Below are 19,506 nucleotides of genomic sequence, written 5' to 3'. Positions count from 1 at the left end.
GCCTGAAGCTGGACTGGAATGGATCCAGGATAGAGGCATCACCCAGGTATACCTGCAGCTGTTCCGCTACCGCCCTCTCAATTACCTTACCCAGGAACAGAATATTCGAAACTGGGCAATAATTGGCTGGATCAGCAGGATCCAGTGATGGTTTCTTTAAGAAGGACCGCACCACTGCCTCTTTCAGTGAGTCTGTAAAAAACCCAGAACTCAGAAAAAGATTAATGATGTCAGCTAATGGTGCCCAAATCCCATCACCACCACTTTTCACCAGCCATGATGGGCATGGGTCCAGTGAGCTCGTGGTAGGTTTCACAGCATGAAGGACCCTGCCCACCTCCTCCTGGGAGAGTGGCCTGAATTGATCTAATATCAACCCTGAGGATGACCAAGGGGCCTCCAGTACACATACTGCATCAACTGTGGTGGACAGATCCCAGTAGAGTGACAAGATATTATTCGCAATATAGTCTCCAAAAGCCTCACAGCTTATTACCGAATTTACATTTTTATTTGTCGCATGTGTGAGGGACGATAAAGACCAAATCACTCTGGAAAGTTGTGCTGGGCAAGAACTAGTGGACGCAGTGGAAGCTGCATAGTAGTCTCTCTTTGCAGCTTTCAGTGCCATCTCATAGGCCTTCATAAACGTCCTATAAGATGTTCTTGTCACTTCATCATGGAGTCGCCGCCACACTCGCTCTAGCCATCTCAGCTCCCATTTGATTTGTCGTAGCTCATCAGTATACCAAGGAGCTACTCTAGTTCGGGGGCAGAGAGAGCGATCTCATCGATAGCTTCAGAGAAACGGACATTCCAGTCCTCTATCAGCTCATCCAATGAGCCACCAGGGGGCATCGGATCCTGCAGAGCTTTCCGCAATTCAATTGGATCCATTTGACTCCACGGGTGAGCATAAATCAGCTCATCGCCCAAGCAGGAGGGGGTCATGGTGCCCAGACAAGCCCTCACGATGAGGTGGTCTGACCATGGCACTGCTATAGCTTCATCCAGATCCACCTGTATCCCGAACCCAAAGATCAAATCCTGTGTGTGTCCTGCTCTATGTGTGGGCATTGATACAAACTGGGAGAGTCCTAATGCTGCCATGGAGGCTATCATGTCCATGGCCTGTGAGGAGGTAGCATCATCGGCATGGACACTGATGTCCCCTAAGACCAGAAGCCTGGGGTACTCCAAGGCCCAGCCAGCCACCGCCTCTAACAGGCCAGGCACAGCATCTGCTGGTGCACTGGGCAATCGGTACACCAGACAGATGGCTATACTCTCCTCGGCATCCCACACCAGGCCCACACAATCAATGCCAGCAATCTTTGGCAAAGGGAGCAGCCTGATGGAGAAAGACTCGAATGAGCACCACTACCTCAACAAGACATTTCCCAATATGTAAAACAAATATGAGAAACCTGTACCATAAATGTGTTGGAATATATGTGTGTTGCAAGGTCTGAGATTCACTCATTATGGGGTTAATGTGTTTACCTACCATGCTATTGTTTAGATTAACCTGGAAGGGGAACCTGGCTCAAAGCCAATAATCTGCAAGCCCAGAAAACTTGAGTGTTTGTAAACTGTTATTGGTCAACAGGTCAGGTGATTTTCTTTCAGGGTCAAGAAGACAGAGGAAGAAGAAGATTCTCCATTCAGTTATCCCAGCTGTTTGTTTGTAACCAGTAGTGAGAATGTAGCTCCAGGCATTTGTTATTTTGTAGGCAATCCTGTTAACCTTTCTTCCTTTAGAAGTAAATGATTTTAAAAGCTAAACTCGTGTGCTGACTCTCTATTGATTCAAGATCCATTGCACCTCTGAAGAAAAGCTATTTTTTAACCTTTTCCCCCAACAAAGTGGACCAGTTGAAGTAATTATTAAGGTGAAAAAGATGCTAGCGATTCGTGTATATTGTTCTTTGAATAACAGCAGTATGGTATGGCTTTGGATAGGCAATATGAGATCATTAACTCTAAAAAAAGGCAAACCTTATGAGTTATATCATCCTGCTTTCAGATAATACTGCCAGTCATTGCTGCATCTCAAAATAGTCTAGGAGACTCAAAATTATCTCAGAAGTCTCAGTCAACTTGAGAGGAACAATCCTTACTGAAACTACTCCTTTTTAGCTCTCCAGAGAGCCAGCTAAAAAGAAGAAAGCAAACAAAGTAACTGCAGACAAAAGTATCTCCTTTTCAAGTACAACATAATTCTCTCTCTCATTGTCTCACAGCAAACATGAGAAGGGGGTGGGAGTAGAAGACAGTCTGTTGTGCCAGCCAGGAAAAAGGTGGGGAAATAGCTTCCAATGCTACAAAAAGAAACTTTTCAGCAACTTGAGGAAGCCAAGCAAGAAGTGAGAAGGAGAACAAAAGGGAAAAGGTGGAAAACTGCCTCCAGAGCTAAGAAAAAACCCACTTCATAGAGCAAACTGTATCCCAGCAACACCAAGAGAAGAGGCAGAATGGAAAACACTAAAATCTTCACAGCTATCCTGCTGTGTCTGGAAAGAAACGGGCAGAAAGTCAGCTTCATGGCTGCAATAAAAGGGAGGAAAGTAGGGAAATTCTGCTGTAGCAATGCGCAGAGCATACTTGCTGCAGAGGAACAAGTGCAGGGAAAAATACCTCTGCACTAGAACCTACAACTATATAGTCAAGCTTTTAAGGTTTCCTCAAAATCTGAAAATCCTTTAAAGAGTTATGATGACCTCATCCAATCCTTAAGGCCACTTTTGGTAGGTGCTCGAGAGGGAAAACTGGTCAAGACCAATTTGTCATCTAAACCTGGGTTTGATCAGAGCTGTATTTGTGCTAAAAATGCTTTAATCTATGCCTATAAGTTAGTACTGAGAGCTGATGAAAAGACCAGACAAGATGCATATCGTTCTCTTTCATTTTTTAAAAAGAAATATAAATCACTGGTTGCCCGCTGTAAGAAAGAACATACCAGAAAACTGTGGGCCAATATAATTGAAGCAGCTACGAGCAAAAACTCAGTGGTATTCTGGAAACTAGTGTCAAACCGTGCCTCCACAGCCGCCTCCCCCTTGGCTTCCTCTATCCCCCCCAGATAAATGGACTTCTTTTTTCCAAAAAATGTATGATGATCCTATTCAACCCCCTCCTCCCCTAACAATAGAAAATCTGGCCAAATGCCCCCCAGTTCATGCCGAAGAAATAAAAGCTTATATTAGCCAGTTAAAGAATGCAAAAGCCCCTGGGCTTGATGGAATATCTCCAGAATTACTAAAAACAAATAAGGACTGGTGGGCAACTTTCCTAGCCTCCCCATTTACTTATATTGATGAAACCGGCTACATCCCCAATGATTGGGGAATGGCTATAGTAGTCCCCTTCTATAAGAAGGGAAAGAAGGAGGATCCATCCAATTATAGACCAATCAGCTTACTAAGCATTGTAAGCAAGTTGTCTACAAAACATCTGCTGAAGAAATTTTTAGACTGGCTAGAACAGGAGGAAATAATTGCTGATGAGCAAGCTGGGTTTAGAGCTGGCAGGTCAACAATAGATCACTGCCTAGTAATGCAACACCTTGTAGAGAAATACGCTACAGGAGACCAAGCATCACTTTACCGGGCATTTGTTGATTTAAAAGCAGCTTTTGACACAGTCTCTAGAAATAGACTTTGGAGGAAACTGCAGGGCTCCTCTATTGATAGGTGACTGCTGTCCCTTTTGGGGGCTATGCACAAGCAAACTGCCCTGAGTAAGGTGCAGCCGAATTGGGCATTTGACTGACCCCATTCAAAATTACAGGCAGGTGTGCCTTCTAGCCCCCTTTCTGTTTGTCTTCTACATCAACAATTTGGTAAACCCTTTGAATGCCCCTGGATTGCACCCTCCCAAATTAGCAAATAGGCACATTCACGTACTGCTCTATGCAGACGATGCTGTATTACTTTCTAGGACCCCTATAGGGCTGAAACGAGCCCTAAAAAAATTCTCCCAATTCTGTGATACTGAACACCTTCTAACTAATTACCAAAAAACTAAGATCCTGGCTTTCGGTAAAAATCCAAAGATCAGACGATGGGAGCTTCAGGGGCATCAGTTAGAACAACTTACCAGCTTCAAATATTTGGGTGTAGTTTTGCAAGCCTCAGGTACCAAAACAACACATAGCAGCTTCATTGCTGATGTGGGAGAAAAAACAGCACACGGTATACTGAAATTCTATCGATCACAAGGGGGGCAGTATGTACCGGCTGCGCTCAGATTGTTTAAAGCCAAACCATTGGCCCAATTAGTATACGGATCATTCTTGGGGCTGCCATCCTCCTCTTTCTCTCAACTTGAGAGAGTGCAGTCCAAATTCCTTAGAGCTCTATTACAAGTGCCCAAATGCATGCCTAACTCATGGGTTAGACTGGAAACAGGAATGTTAAGGGTAGAGGCCAGAATCACCATCCTTTCAATTTTCAAATGGCTGTCAGGGTGTCTAAACCCGCAAGGTCTGCTCATTCTGTTATTCCAAGACAAATTTCAATCTAATTGGCAAAAGGCGACTCTGAAATCCCTGGGAAAATTGGGTCTTTCCCCTCAAAGTTTGCTAGTCATGGGGTTAGACCGAGCAAAATCACTCATTAAGCAGAGAGTGACAGACATTGAAAGACAAACATTTTCTTAGAGCACCAGGTTTTATTTCTTCAGATACTACTAAATATATTGCCGTTCCTGCAGCCTATTTTTACTTTCTTGAATCCAGTAACTCCAGAAGGGCATTTGCTTTAGCTAGAAGTTCAACTCTACCCTCTGCCATTCTGGAAGGAAAGTTTAAAGCTGTCCATTACTCTCTTAGGCTTTGCTCCTATCCCCTAAGAGAAACTGACTCAATGGAGCACATCTTCTTCAACTGCCCAAGTCATAGTAAAATTAGAGCGGAAACCATCAGTCCATTAGTAGAAAGATTCCCTGGAAGTTCAAATAAAATCAAACTTGATTATCTTTTGTCTGATCAGAATCACCAGACACCATGTCAAGTAGCAAGATTCTGTGCCCAGGTCTACAAGCAACGTAAATCACATAAGGCAGCTTAAACAACTAATTTATGATGATCTTATTTTTTTACTCTTATATTTATTCATCGTTCTGCCCCAGTATCCAGTCTCAACTGTTTTTAAACTGATTTGCAAATGGTTTTATATGTACTGGTCGCAGACTGTAATAATAAACTTGACTTGACTACCTCTGCACTAAGAACAGGAGAAATACCTGAACCTACTTCATGGGGTGAAATATCCTAGCTACCACCAGAAGAAGCTGAGAAATGGAGAAAAGCGGAGGGTGTGGTGTCGGTGTTGAAGAGAATGATAGCACATTGAAAGAGCTCCATCTCTCCCATGCCGGAAATTTAAAATTTATGTTGAAAAGGTGAAGTAAAAATATTTACCCTTCCAACGTAAAGATACGCTAAGAGATCCAAAAGGCAGATTCATATTTATTAAAGGCACTATAGAAAACCAAACTTACACATTTGGCTCAATTTATGCCCCAAACCAAGACAGCCTAATGAAATTCTAAAACGAAGTTCACATGTATCACTTAGTATAATTTGCTCTAAACCATATTTCCATGACAAACCCACAGAAACAGCAGCAACATAATCTAAGAGTATAATGGAAATCAACAAATAGAAACAGAAGGATTAAAAATATCGTGCTCACCAGGCTGGAGGCAAGTTCTGACGACAACAGGGCCAACAACAAAGATTCTCAGGTCAAACTCCATGGTCAAGTAACAGATTCCAAAATCAAAGACTGTGACCCACCAAGGCTCAGGCAGCCAGAGCCTAAGAGCTCACCAACAGCCAAATCCAGAATGCCACAATTCTGACTAGCTAATCCCATGCTAGCTGCGGCCTTATAAAGGGAGTTTCTCCTACAGGTGAGGCTGGGTTCATTAAGCTTCTTTCTCCAAGCTGGCTCATTTCTGCTACTCAGGAGGAGTAGATCAGCTCCTGTACTGGCTCTCCTGACATTTCCTCAGCAGGGGGAAGGCCGTGGGCTGCCAGGCATGCGCTCCTGTGCTCGGTCCATGACTCTGCCCTTACCCTCAGCCTTCGCTGCTCCTGGGGTTCTTTGGGAGACAGTGGCAGTTCTGGCAGCAGGCAGCACCATGCTAAGGCTGCCTGGCTTGATGACACTGTGGTTGTCAACCCTCCTGGAGATCCCCACAAATTACAACTGATCTCCAAATGACAGGTTTTAACATTCTCCGAAACATGGAGGCTTCTTAGGCTGGCCTATGTGCAATTATACCCCACATAGGTACTACCTGACAATTGATGCCAACCCACCTAGAGAACTCCGAGAGTTACAAATGACTTTCAAATGACAAGTTTTAATTATCTCAAACAGAATGGTGGCTTTGGAGTGTGGCTTCTGTGGAATTATACCCCACTGAGGACCCTCCATATTATGATTGCCGTACCTGGAGATCTCCTTCATTTCAGCTGAACTCCATATGTCCTATTTTACCTAAATTGGAGACAATGGTGGTATTGGCACCAGCACATGTGCTTGGTGTCAGGCCACAATCTTTGGCTGCGAATGTGGCCTGTCTCCAAGCACCCAGTATTAGACATGGCTTTGAATAAGGAAATTATACTAAGTGATACATGTGAACTTCGTTTTAGAATTTCATTAGGCTGTCTTGGTTTGGGGCATAAATTGAGCCAAATGTGTAAGTTTGGTTTTCTATAGTGCCTTTAATAAATATGAATCTGCCTTTTGGATCTCTTAGCGTATCTTTACGTTGGAAGGGTAAATATTTTTACTTCACCTTTTCAACATAAATTTTAAATTTCCGGCATGGGAGAGATGGAGCTCTTTCAATGTGCTATCATTCTCTTCAACACCGACACCACACCCTCCGCTTTTCTCCATTTCTCAGCTTCTTCTGGTGGTAGCTAGGATATTTCACCCCATGAAGTAGGTTCAGGTATTTCTCCTGTTCTTAGTGCAGAGGTAGTCAAGTCAAGTTTATTATTACAGTCTGCGACCAGTACATATAAAACCATTTGCAAATCAGTTTAAAAACAGTTGAGACTGGATACTGGGGCAGAACGATGAATAAATATAAGAGTAAAAAAATAAGATCATCATAAATTAGTTGTTTAAGCTGCCTTATGTGATTTACGTTGCTTGTAGACCTGGGCACAGAATCTTGCTACTTGACATGGTGTCTGGTGATTCTGATCAGACAAAAGATAATCAAGTTTGATTTTATTTGAACTTCCAGGGAATCTTTCTACTAATGGACTGATGGTTTCCGCTCTAATTTTACTATGACTTGGGCAGTTGAAGAAGATGTGCTCCATTGAGTCAGTTTCTCTTAGGGGATAGGAGCAAAGCCTAAGAGAGTAATGGACAGCTTTAAACTTTCCTTCCAGAATGGCAGAGGGTAGAGTTGAACTTCTAGCTAAAGCAAATGCCCTTCTGGAGTTACTGGATTCAAGAAAGTAAAAATAGGCTGCAGGAACGGCAATATATTTAGTAGTATCTGAAGAAATAAAACCTGGTGCTCTAAGAAAATGTTTGTCTTTCAATGTCTGTCACTCTCTGCTTAATGAGTGATTTTGCTCGGTCTAACCCCATGACTAGCAAACTTTGAGGGGAAAGACCCAATTTTCCCAGGGATTTCAGAGTCGCCTTTTGCCAATTAGATTGAAATTTGTCTTGGAATAACAGAATGAGCAGACCTTGCGGGTTTAGACACCCTGACAGCCATTTGAAAATTGAAAGGATGGTGATTCTGGCCTCTACCCTTAACATTCCTGTTTCCAGTCTAACCCATGAGTTAGGCATGCATTTGGGCACTTGTAATAGAGCTCTAAGGAATTTGGACTGCACTCTCTCAAGTTGAGAGAAAGAGGAGGATGGCAGCCCCAAGAATGATCCGTATACTAATTGGGCCAATGGTTTGGCTTTAAACAATCTGAGCGCAGCCGGTACATACTGCCCCCCTTGTGATCGATAGAATTTCAGTATACCGTGTGCTGTTTTTTCTCCCACATCAGCAATGAAGCTGCTATGTGTTGTTTTGGTACCTGAGGCTTGCAAAACTACACCCAAATATTTGAAGCTGGTAAGTTGTTCTAACTGATGCCCCTGAAGCTCCCATCGTCTGATCTTTGGATTTTTACCGAAAGCCAGGATCTTAGTTTTTTGGTAATTAGTTAGAAGGTGTTCAGTATCACAGAATTGGGAGAATTTTTTTAGGGCTCGTTTCAGCCCTATAGGGGTCCTAGAAAGTAATACAGCATCGTCTGCATAGAGCAGTACGTGAATGTGCCTATTTGCTAATTTGGGAGGGTGCAATCCAGGGGCATTCAAAGGGTTTACCAAATTGTTGATGTAGAAGACAAACAGAAAGGGGGCTAGAAGGCACACCTGCCTGTAATTTTGAATGGGGTCAGTCAAATGCCCAATTCGGCTGCACCTTACTCAGGGCAGTTTGCTTGTGCATAGCCCCCAAAAGGGACAGCAGTCACCTATCAATAGAGGAGCCCTGCAGTTTCCTCCAAAGTCTATTTCTAGAGACTGTGTCAAAAGCTGCTTTTAAATCAACAAATGCCCGGTAAAGTGATGCTTGGTCTCCTGTAGCGTATTTCTCTACAAGGTGTTGCATTACTAGGCAGTGATCTATTGTTGACCTGCCAGCTCTAAACCCAGCTTGCTCATCAGCAATTATTTCCTCCTGTTCTAGCCAGTCTAAAAATTTCTTCAGCAGATGTTTTGTAGACAACTTGCTTACAATGCTTAGTAAGCTGATTGGTCTATAATTGGATGGATCCTCCTTCTTTCCCTTCTTATGGAAGGGGACTACTATAGCCATTCCCCAATCATTGGGGATGTAGCCGGTTTCATCAATATAAGTAAATGGGGAGGCTAGGAAAGTTGCCCACCAGTCCTTATTTGTTTTTAGTAATTCTGGAGATATTCCATCAAGCCCAAGGGCTTTTGCATTCTTTAACTGGCTAATATAAGCTTTTATTTCTTCGGCATGAACTGGGGGGCATTTGGCCAGATTTTCTATTGTTAGGGCAGGAGGGGGTTGAATAGGATCATCATACATTTTTTGGAAAAAAGAAGTCCATTTATCTGGGGGGGATAGAGGAAGCCAAGGGGGAGGCGGCTGTGGAGGCGCGGTTTGACACTAGTTTCCAGAATACCACTGAGTTTTTGCTCGTAGCTGCTTCAATTATATTGGCCCACAGTTTTCTGGTATGTTCTTTCTTACAGCGGGCAACCAGTGATTTATATTTCTTTTTTAAAAATGAAAGAGAACGATATGCATCTTGTCTGGTCTTTTCATCAGCTCTCAGTACTAACTTATAGGCATAGATTAAAGCATTTTTAGCACAAATACAGCTCTGATCAAACCCAGGTTTAGATGACAAATTGGTCTTGACCAGTTTTCCCTCTTGAGCACCTACCAAAAGTGGCCTTAAGGATTGGATGAGGTCATCATAACTCTTTAAAGGATTTTCAGATTTTGAGGAAACCTTAAAAGCTTGACTATATAGTTGTAGGTTCTAGTGCAGAGGTATTTTTCCCTGCACTTGTTCCTCTGCAGCAAGTATGCTCTGCGCATTGCTACAGCAGAATTTCCCTACTTTCCTCCCTTTTATTGCAGCCATGAAGCTGACTTTCTGCCCGTTTCTTTCCAGACACAGCAGGATAGCTGTGAAGATTTTAGTGTTTTCCATTCTGCCTCTTCTCTTGGTGTTGCTGGGATACAGTTTGCTCTATGAAGTGGGTTTTTTCTTAGCTCTGGAGGCAGTTTTCCACCTTTTCCCTTTTGTTCTCCTTCTCACTTCTTGCTTGGCTTCCTCAAGTTGCTGAAAAGTTTCTTTTTGTAGCATTGGAAGCTATTTCCCCACCTTTTTCCTGGCTGGCACAACAGACTGTCTTCTACTCCCACCCCCTTCTCATGTTTGCTGTGAGACAATGAGAGAGAGAATTATGTTGTACTTGAAAAGGAGATACTTTTGTCTGCAGTTACTTTGTTTGCTTTCTTCTTTTTAGCTGGCTCTCTGGAGAGCTAAAAAGGAGTAGTTTCAGTAAGGATTGTTCCTCTCAAGTTGACTGAGACTTCTGAGATAATTTTGAGTCTCCTAGACTATTTTGAGATGCAGCAATGACTGGCAGTATTATCTGAAAGCAGGATGATATAACTCATAAGGTTTGCCTTTTTTTAGAGTTAATGATCTCATATTGCCTATCCAAAGCCATACCATACTGCTGTTATTCAAAGAACAATATACACGAATCGCTAGCATCTTTTTCACCTTAATAATTACTTCAACTGGTCCACTTTGTTGGGGGAAAAGGTTAAAAAATAGCTTTTCTTCAGAGGTGCAATGGATCTTGAATCAATAGAGAGTCAGCACACGAGTTTAGCTTTTAAAATCATTTACTTCTAAAGGAAGAAAGGTTAACAGGATTGCCTACAAAATAACAAATGCCTGGAGCTACATTCTCACTACTGGTTACAAACAAACAGCTGGGATAACTGAATGGAGAATCTTCTTCTTCCTCTGTCTTCTTGACCCTGAAAGAAAATTACCTGACCTGTTGACCAATAACAGTTTACAAACACTCAAGTTTTCTGGGCTTGCAGATTATTGGCTTTGAGCCAGGTTCCCCTTCCAGGTTAATCTAAACAATAGCATGGTAGGTAAACACATTAACCCCATAATGAGTGAATCTCAGACCTTGCAACACACATATATTCCAACACATTTATGGTACAGGTTTCTCATATTTGTTTTACATATTGGGAAATGTCTTGTTGAGGTAGTGGTGCTCATTCGAGTCTTTCTCCATCAGGCTGCTCCCTTTGCCAAAGATTGCTGGCATTGATTGTGTGGGCCTGGTGTGGGATGCCGAGGAGAGTATAGCCATCTGTCTGGTGTACCGATTGCCCAGTGCACCAGCAGATGCTGTGCCTGGCCTGTTAGAGGCGGTGGCTGGCTGGGCCTTGGAGTACCCCAGGCTTCTGGTCTTAGGGGACATCAGTGTCCATGCCGATGATGCTACCTCCTCACAGGCCATGGACATGATAGCCTCCATGGCAGCATTAGGACTCTCCCAGTTTGTATCAATGCCCACACATAGAGCAGGACACACACAGGATTTGATCTTTGGGTTCGGGATACAGGTGGATCTGGATGAAGCTATAGCAGTGCCATGGTCAGACCACCTCATCGTGAGGGCTTGTCTGGGCACCATGACCCCCTCCTGCTTGGGCGATGAGCTGATTTATGCTCACCCGTGGAGTCAAATGGATCCAATTGAATTGCAGAAAGCTCTGCAGGATCCGATGCCCCCTGGTGGCTCATTGGATGAGCTGATAGAGGACTGGAATGTCCGTTTCTCTGAAACTATCGATGAGATCGCTCTCTCTGCCCCCGAACTAGAGTAGCTCCTTGGTATACTGATGAGCTACGACAAATCAAATGGGAGCTGAGATGGCTAGAGCGAGTGTGGCGGCGACTCCATGATGAAGTGACAAGAACATCTTATAGGACGTTTATGAAGGCCTATGAGATGGCACTGAAAGCTGCAAAGAGAGACTACTATGCAGCTTCCACTGCGTCCACTAGTTCTTGCCCAGCACAACTTTCCAGAGTGATTTGGTCTTTATCGTCCCTCACACATGCGACAAATAAAAATGTAAATTCGGTAATAAGCTGTGAGGCTTTTGGAGACTATTTTGCGAATAATATCTTGTCACTCCGCTGGGATCTGTCCACCACAGTTGATGCAGTATGTGTACTGGAGGCCCCTTGGTCATCCTCAGGGTTGATATTAGATCAATTCAGGCCACTCTCCCAGGAGGAGGTGGGCAGGGTCCTTCATGCTGTGAAACCTACCACGAGCTCACTGGACCCATGCCCATCATGGCTGGTGAAAAGTGGTGGTGATGGGATTTGGGCACCATTAGCTGACATCATTAATCTTTTTCTGAGTTCTGGGTTTTTTACAGACTCACTGAAAGAGGCAGTGGTGCGGTCCTTCTTAAAGAAACCATCACTGGATCCTGCTGATCCAGCCAATTATTGCCCAGTTTCGAATATTCTGTTCCTGGGTAAGGTAATTGAGAGGGCGGTAGCGGAACAGCTGCAGGTATACCTGGGTGATGCCTCTATCCTGGATCCATTCCAGTCCAGCTTCAGGCCTGGCCATGGTACAGAGACGGCTCTGGTTGCCCTCACAGATGATCTGTGGTGACACCTGGACCGGAGTGGGTCGGCACTGCTGATACTTTTAGATCTTACAGCAGCATTTGACATGGTCAGTCATAATCTTCTGACCCATTGCCTTGCCGATGTGGGGATTCGTGGAACAGCCCTGCAGTGGCTGAACTCCTTCCTTCACAATCTAGGACAGAGGGTGGCACTCAGGGAACAGATGTCTGCTTACCATTCTTTGGTATGTGGCATCCCTCAGGGGGCGATTCTTTCCCCGATGCTATTTAACATCTATATGTGCCCCCTTGCCCCGTTAGCCCGCAGCTTTGGGCTAGGTTGTCACTGGTATGCGGATGACACTCAGCTCTATCTGCTGATGGATGGTGTTATGACCTTTACTTTCTTTAGGGTAGATTTTTCTTTTAATCTATCCCTTAACCCTCTGGGTAGTCTGCTGCCACCCGGAATATTTTATTCCAAGATATTTTATTTAAATTTTCCCTTTGGTAACGTTCCTAAGCGTCAGGCTCCTTCGTGGTTCTATGTGGCCCTGAAGATAGGAATGGGATATAGCAATGACAGCTACACTGTTTTGCTATAGCAAAACAAAAATAACCTTTTATTTAGTCGAGAAGCGTATCGGTTTCATAAATGTAGTTCTCGGTTCTTAAAGTTACTTCATTTACTCTCATTCACACAGCTGGCCTCTCTTTCCCTGACTGAGTGTCCTTTCACAAACATGCTCAGTTCAGGTTCCACACAGGTTATATTTCTCTCATAAACACTTCAACATATTCAGGCAGCACACAGCTAGCCTGCTTTCTTCTGACTAAAAATTTTCTCTCTACTCTCCGTCTCAAACTGCATTCACTCCACCCACCCTCTCAGTCCTCAACCAATCATATTGTCAGAAACTGTTTTAAGCTAAGTAACGCCATATTTAATCGTGTAGTGTTTAGACTTCTTTCCCTTCAGGCAACACCTGCAAGGAGCCAATTCCATGGGAAAGGATCCTGTCTTATCTGCTGTTTCGACCTTGGCCAGCTCAGCGCACCTCTGAGAAGTTTTGCTGTATGAACTCGGGGGGGAGGCTGGGCTCCGGGAGTGTGAAATGTAACAACCTTTGCTCTATGATTCATTCCTAGCAACGATTTGCTCAGCCAGGATCTCTAATCCTGGAATATGCACGTCTGGGCTTGAATGCTGTCTTTCACCTTTTGAAATCAAAAGACCTCGTCTTCTTGCAGAAGGGAGTGAAACAGACTATCAAGTATGGAATGCCATAGCCTGACACATATCACTCACTCATCCATCTCCTTCACCCCCCACTCTTCACCTATCTCATCAAGCATTTAAAGATACATGCACACATTTACTTGGCATCATTAGAGATGGCCAGTCCGATCTTGCTTTGGATTCCTTGGTCAAGGGTCTTGAGGCTGTGACGGTATGGTTACATCAGAGTCACCTGAAATTGAATCCCCTGAAGACAGAGGTTCTGTGTCTGGATCATGGGGCAATCGAGCTGGGAACCGGCTCCCAGCTGTTGATGGGGTACAATTGAAACCTTCCCTGATGGTGAGGAGTCTGGGTGTGACCTTGGATGCTACACTTTCAATGGAGGCCCAGGTCATGACTGTTGCCAGGTCTGCCTTTTTTCATCTTCGACAGGGCAGGCAACTGGTGCCCTATCTTTCACCACAGGACCTGGCCACAGTAATCCATGCAACGGTCACCTCCAGGCTAGACTACTGCAACTCACTCTATCCTGGACTGCCCTTGGGTCTGACCCAGAAGTTACAGCTGATCCAGAATGCAGCGGCACGCGTCCTTACAGGAACGCCCATCCAAGCGCACATTCATCATGTGCTGTGCCAGCTGCACTGGGTTCCAGTGGAGTTCCAGATCTGGTTCAACGTGTTAACCTTGGTATTTAAAGCCCTTCATGGACTGGGACCTCCATACCTGCGGGACCGCCTCTTCCATTATGTCCCCTGCAGGGTGTTGTGCTCTGCAGACAAGCAACTCCTGGTGGTCCCTGGCCCAAAGGACATCCATCTGGCCTCAACCAGGGCGAGGGCTTTTTCTGCCCTGGCCCTGGCCTGGTGGAATGCTCTCCTGCTGGAGATCTGGGCCCTGTGGGACCTGTTACAGTTTTGCAGGGCTTGTAAAACAGAGATGTTCTGCTGGGCCTTTGACTGAGTGCCAGCGAGTGTCCTTCTTCTTCCATCTAAGACCACCATTTCTTCCGGAGCTGCCCTCAGCCATCTGCCATGCCTGTATACGGACTCCCAATATTTGTTTAAATAGCCTGCTCCTGGACTATTTTAATTATTTTTAAAAAAATATTATTGATTTTATGTTTCTATGATTTTAATGTATTTTTTAATGTTGTTAGCCACCCTTAGCCCATCTGTGAGGAGGGCAGGGTATACATCAAATAAATAAATAAATAAAAAAGTTACGGTGAGCTTTTGAGCTGATAGATGTCTGTGGACAGGACCATTTAGGGGGTGCTCAATAGGTTTTCTCAGTTGCATTTTTTTCAAGAAAGTAATCTGTATAAAACTATGTCCCTGTTGAGGTCTGTGCCCAAGGCGGCTGCCTAGTTGGTCTAATGGTAGCATTGGCCCTGTCTATAGTTATGGCAAACAGAAATGGGGAAAGGGGACAGCCTTGTCTAGTTCCCCTTGCTATATGGATATCTATTGAATGTACATTGTTAGTCCTAACTGTAGCTTTTGGAGAAAGATAAAGAGCATTAATGGCATTTTAGAATTGGTCGCCAAAACCCTTTTTTTGAAGTAAAAGTTTTAGATATGGTATTTCCACTTAATCAAATGCCTTCTCTATATCAAAGGCCAGAAGTAATGCAGGGGTTTTGTATGCTTCACAGAAATTAATTATAGTTAAAGTGTTACGTGTATTGTCTGGTCAAGGTGAATGTAGTTGGTTATTTAAATTTAGACAATGTTTTGGCAAATATGCTTGTAATGATCTTTTGGTCTTGATTCAGTAAGGGTATTGGTTGAGAAGATTTAGTATTTGTAATATGGTTGTCCTTTTTTGGAGTAACTACTATTTCAGCCTCTGACCAAGATAGAGGGATGCTACCTCCTAACATGACAGAGTTGCACGTAGCAGTTAGTGGAGTTGAAAGTAGATGAATGTATTGTTTTGTAAAAATTTGGCAGGGAATCCATCCCTGTCTGAAGCTTTGTTATTTTTTTCAAGGATTTGATAGTGACTGTAACATCTTCTGTTGTGACTGGTTGGTCCAGATATTGTTTATGTTCTTGTGAGGTTTTTTTCCAAATTTCCTGTGATGATAAATAATTTAAAATATGATTAGTGTCCAGATTGTCTGATGTACAAATGGTTTGGTAGTATTCAGCAAATACATCAGCTAATTTTACAGAATTAGTTTGAGTTTTTCCTGGGTGCCTTTAATAGCTTGTATAGAATGTGAGGAGGTTTTTTCCTCTAATTTTCATGCAAGCAAGTTTATAGATTGGGTGGCCTTTTTGTGTTCATCTTCTAGTTTTCTTATTCTAGATATCATTTCATTTCTAATGTTTTCTTTTTGCTCTTCATGACAGGAGGCAACGGAGATTAATTTCCCTCTAAGTACCACTTCCATAGCATCCTACACGTGGATTTGAGGAATGCCACATAGTTTGTTTCTATTGTTTAATTTCTAAAGAGACTTCAGAAGAAATTTATTTGTTAAATAAAAGTGATTTATTTAGTTTCCAATTTGTTTGATGTCATTTATTCTCAGTGTACATTCTGTCCAAGCGTAGTCTGTCCACAACTTGTCACCAATCCTTGATGTAAGAGTTTGACTAATTAATTTAGGAGATAAGAATATGTCATTTAAATATGTAATTTAGAAGATAAGAATATGTAATTAATCCTTGTGTATATATTGTGGATAGAAGAGAAGTATGTATAGTCTGTTACCAGTGGGTTTTGAAGATGTCACTAGATCAATAGATAAAGCCTAAGAGCCATTAATTGATCTTAGCAGCTTAGTAACTGTATTGTTAATTTTAATTGCTTTGACACGATAGGCAGTAAAATTTAAAAGGTCATTCAGAGAGGAGTGATACAAATGTTTGCTGCTGACACATTGATTTACCCATGCTGAACGAAAGCAGAATTGAAAGCCAAGAGAATCAAGCGTACTCTGCATGAAGACAGCTCGTCAGGTTGTTTTGTTCTACAAGCAGCTCTCCACACTGAAAGCAGTGAAAGCAGCTTTCTCAGTAATCATGCTTTGCGGTATTATCCAATACAATTTTTAAAGTTTGTATATGTACACTCACACATTATGCAATGCATTTATATTTGGTATCACTTTCATATTTATCAAAATACTTAATTTCACAGGTCAAGGGATGGTGTCATGGAAATATAAATAATAATAATAACCGTGCTTATATACCGCTCTTCTACACATATTAGTGCCTCACCCAGAGCAGTGAACAAGTTAGTGTTATTCTTATCCCCACAATGGAGCTGGGGCTGAGAGGAGTGGCTGACCCAAGGCCACCTACTGAACTCATGTCAGTAGTGGGATTCAAACCAGTAGACTGCTGATTATGGTTTAGAACACATACTTAGTGAAACATATGCATTCTAAATAACACTGTATGAACATCACTGTAGTTCTTTTTCTAGTATGGTGTATAACTGGTGCTTCTTTATCTTTGACAGCCAATTAAAAATAGTGAACAGTATCAGATACATGTTCTGTAATTGTTAGCAGAGACCAAGGATGATCTGGTCATGTAACTTTTCTTGTCACTTTTACTATCCATATCTCTTATCTTACAGCTGGGCATAGTGGTACTTTTGGCTAGGTAGAATGTCACATGATTGGAAATAGTAAAAAAGAATTAAATTATGATTGGTTTGATATTTATCTTTGTTATCATATGAAAAGATCTTAGATTTCTGCATAAGATAATATATAAAAATGGTAATCCAAATAGCAGATCAGGGTTCTGGCCAAGAGAAATCTCATGAAGATCTAGGCAGGAAACTTACCCTTGTAATATGTGCTACGGTAACTTGAATGCATTTCATCGTTAATCTGACTGAGTTAGATTTCATTAAGAAATGTTAGGAAACTTAATTCTTGTTGCATTCATCTGTTCTATTTTTCTATGTTTTATTTACATAAACATTTATATTTTGATACCTCACGTAATGAAAACGAGTAGCGTTTGTTAATGAAAGAAGCCATTAAACTCTTAGGAGGAGTCTGTCTCCTGGTTGGGAGAGTGCAACAAAAACATACATCCCGTTTATTTTGTACTGAAAAACAGTTTCTCTAAAACAGAGAAACATGTTTTCAGTTCTCACTTGAAGGTTTCAAGCTGCTCAGGATTTAAGATAAAACCTTCAACCCATCTCTACCGAGTGTTTAATACTTTTTACTTAATATTTAAAAGTTATGTTTAATATTTATGCCTAATATGATTATAAAAGCAATACTGTTTGAATTATCTATAAACTTATTTGAGTTGGATTGTTAGTAAAATTACAATTTTATGAAATTTTTACCATTTTATAACATTACAACTTTGTACCACAAAAGTTTTGCATGTAGAAGAGGTTGCCAAAAATAAAATTCCCCATCCCCATCCCGAGGCCGAGGCCGAGACCGAGGCCATCTCTAACACATCCCCCTCTTTTTTGTGGCACTGGCATTTCTTTAGTGCCCGTTCCGGCCTGTTCCGGCCCGTTCCGGCTTTTACCCTGTCCCAAAAAAATGCCTTGCCCCAAGGCTTTTTTTCTGGGAAAAGAGGTGGTGGAACTCAGTGGGTTGCCCTAGGAGAAAATAGTCACATGGCTGGTGGCCCCGCCCTCTTATCTCCAGACAGAGGGGAGTTTAGATTGCCCTCCACACCGCTGGAGCGTGGAACTCTGTTCCAGAACTTTGTTCCACTGCGTTCCAGCTGAAAAAAAGCCCTGCTTGTCCCTTTAAAAGAGGCTTAATGTGTAGAAATGGCTAGCTGAAGCTTTTCATGAAATGGAGATAAATAACATCACATTAAGCCTCTGTTAAAGGAACAGGACATTTTTTCTTCCGGCTGTGGGCAACCATATCTAGAACAACCTACAACAACTTGGCTGTGCTTTCAAAGATGTGAGTAATTAGTATCTGTTTCATCAGGGAAAAAGAAAAGTGTTAACCTGTGCCAGATGTTGGCATTAGATACACACCCCATCTTCAGAATTTCAAGTGATCCAAAAGAATTCTCAGTCACGATTTCTCATGCTCTGGATCTGCCCATTTAAAGGTAACACCTGGAATTCCATTTTAGCTTCTTGAGAAAAATAAAGGAAAGATCTTTGATGCGTGGGTTTTAAAAGTTATGCTCTAAAATAAAATGAGGTTTATTCTGCAAGGTATATGGAGCAGACATTGACTTGGCCCTGCCTGGCGTTTTTTCTGAGCTCCGGAGGCAGAGGTAGCCTTCAGAAAATCTAGAGTGTATGCTTTGTCCTAGCAGTGTCCAATCTGAGAAGGCAAGAAAAAGGAGACGCTTCAGGAATGTGTGCTGATTGTATTTTCTTTTGTGGGTTTCTTGGTCACACAGCCCCTTTTTTTACATATGCACCCATGAAAAGTTTTGCACTTTATTCACTTAAGGCCAAAGTTATGTGATGTCAGACTCTCATGTGGCCATTGTATGTGTGTGGCGGTCTGGTTTCGAGCCATGAAGATAGCATAGGGGGATGGGTTTTGACTCTTTCCCAATATTTCCCCAACTGAAAAATGCACCCACCCCTCAGCTTCTTTAAGCACTGACAGGGGACCAAGACACAATACACGTGCCTGTCTTTTTCCGTTACCAAAGCTTAAAACAGATGGGGACAGGGTCTGATCCTCTCCTTCTCTAGCACTGTGGTCCTAGTCTACACACACACCTTGCAGCTGTTTGACAGGACCCTATGACACATCTGGAGTTCCATTCTGCAGCATCACTTGTAGCTTGGTCCTTATGTGACACGAAGGCAAAGAGAGGGCAGGTGAGGAAATCGTTGGGGGGCAGGCTTCCTTGGATCCTGTTTTTGCAAGAATTTAGTGCTGAGCTGCCTATTTGGTTGGTCTCCCCTGACTCTTGAGGAATAGTGATAGGAAGCCATGGTTATGTAAGTATGGCTCAAATGTTGGATAGGGCCACATAGACAAGTGGGAATCTATTTGTGCAGGGTTTATACCAGAACTCTGTCCCAGAAACTGTTTTTAAAACTAGAACTTT

This window comes from Eublepharis macularius, chromosome 12 (assembly GCF_028583425.1).
Source record: "Eublepharis macularius isolate TG4126 chromosome 12, MPM_Emac_v1.0, whole genome shotgun sequence".
Lineage (NCBI taxonomy): Eukaryota > Metazoa > Chordata > Lepidosauria > Squamata > Eublepharidae > Eublepharis > Eublepharis macularius.
Note: the sequence above shows the minus strand (reverse complement) of the source record.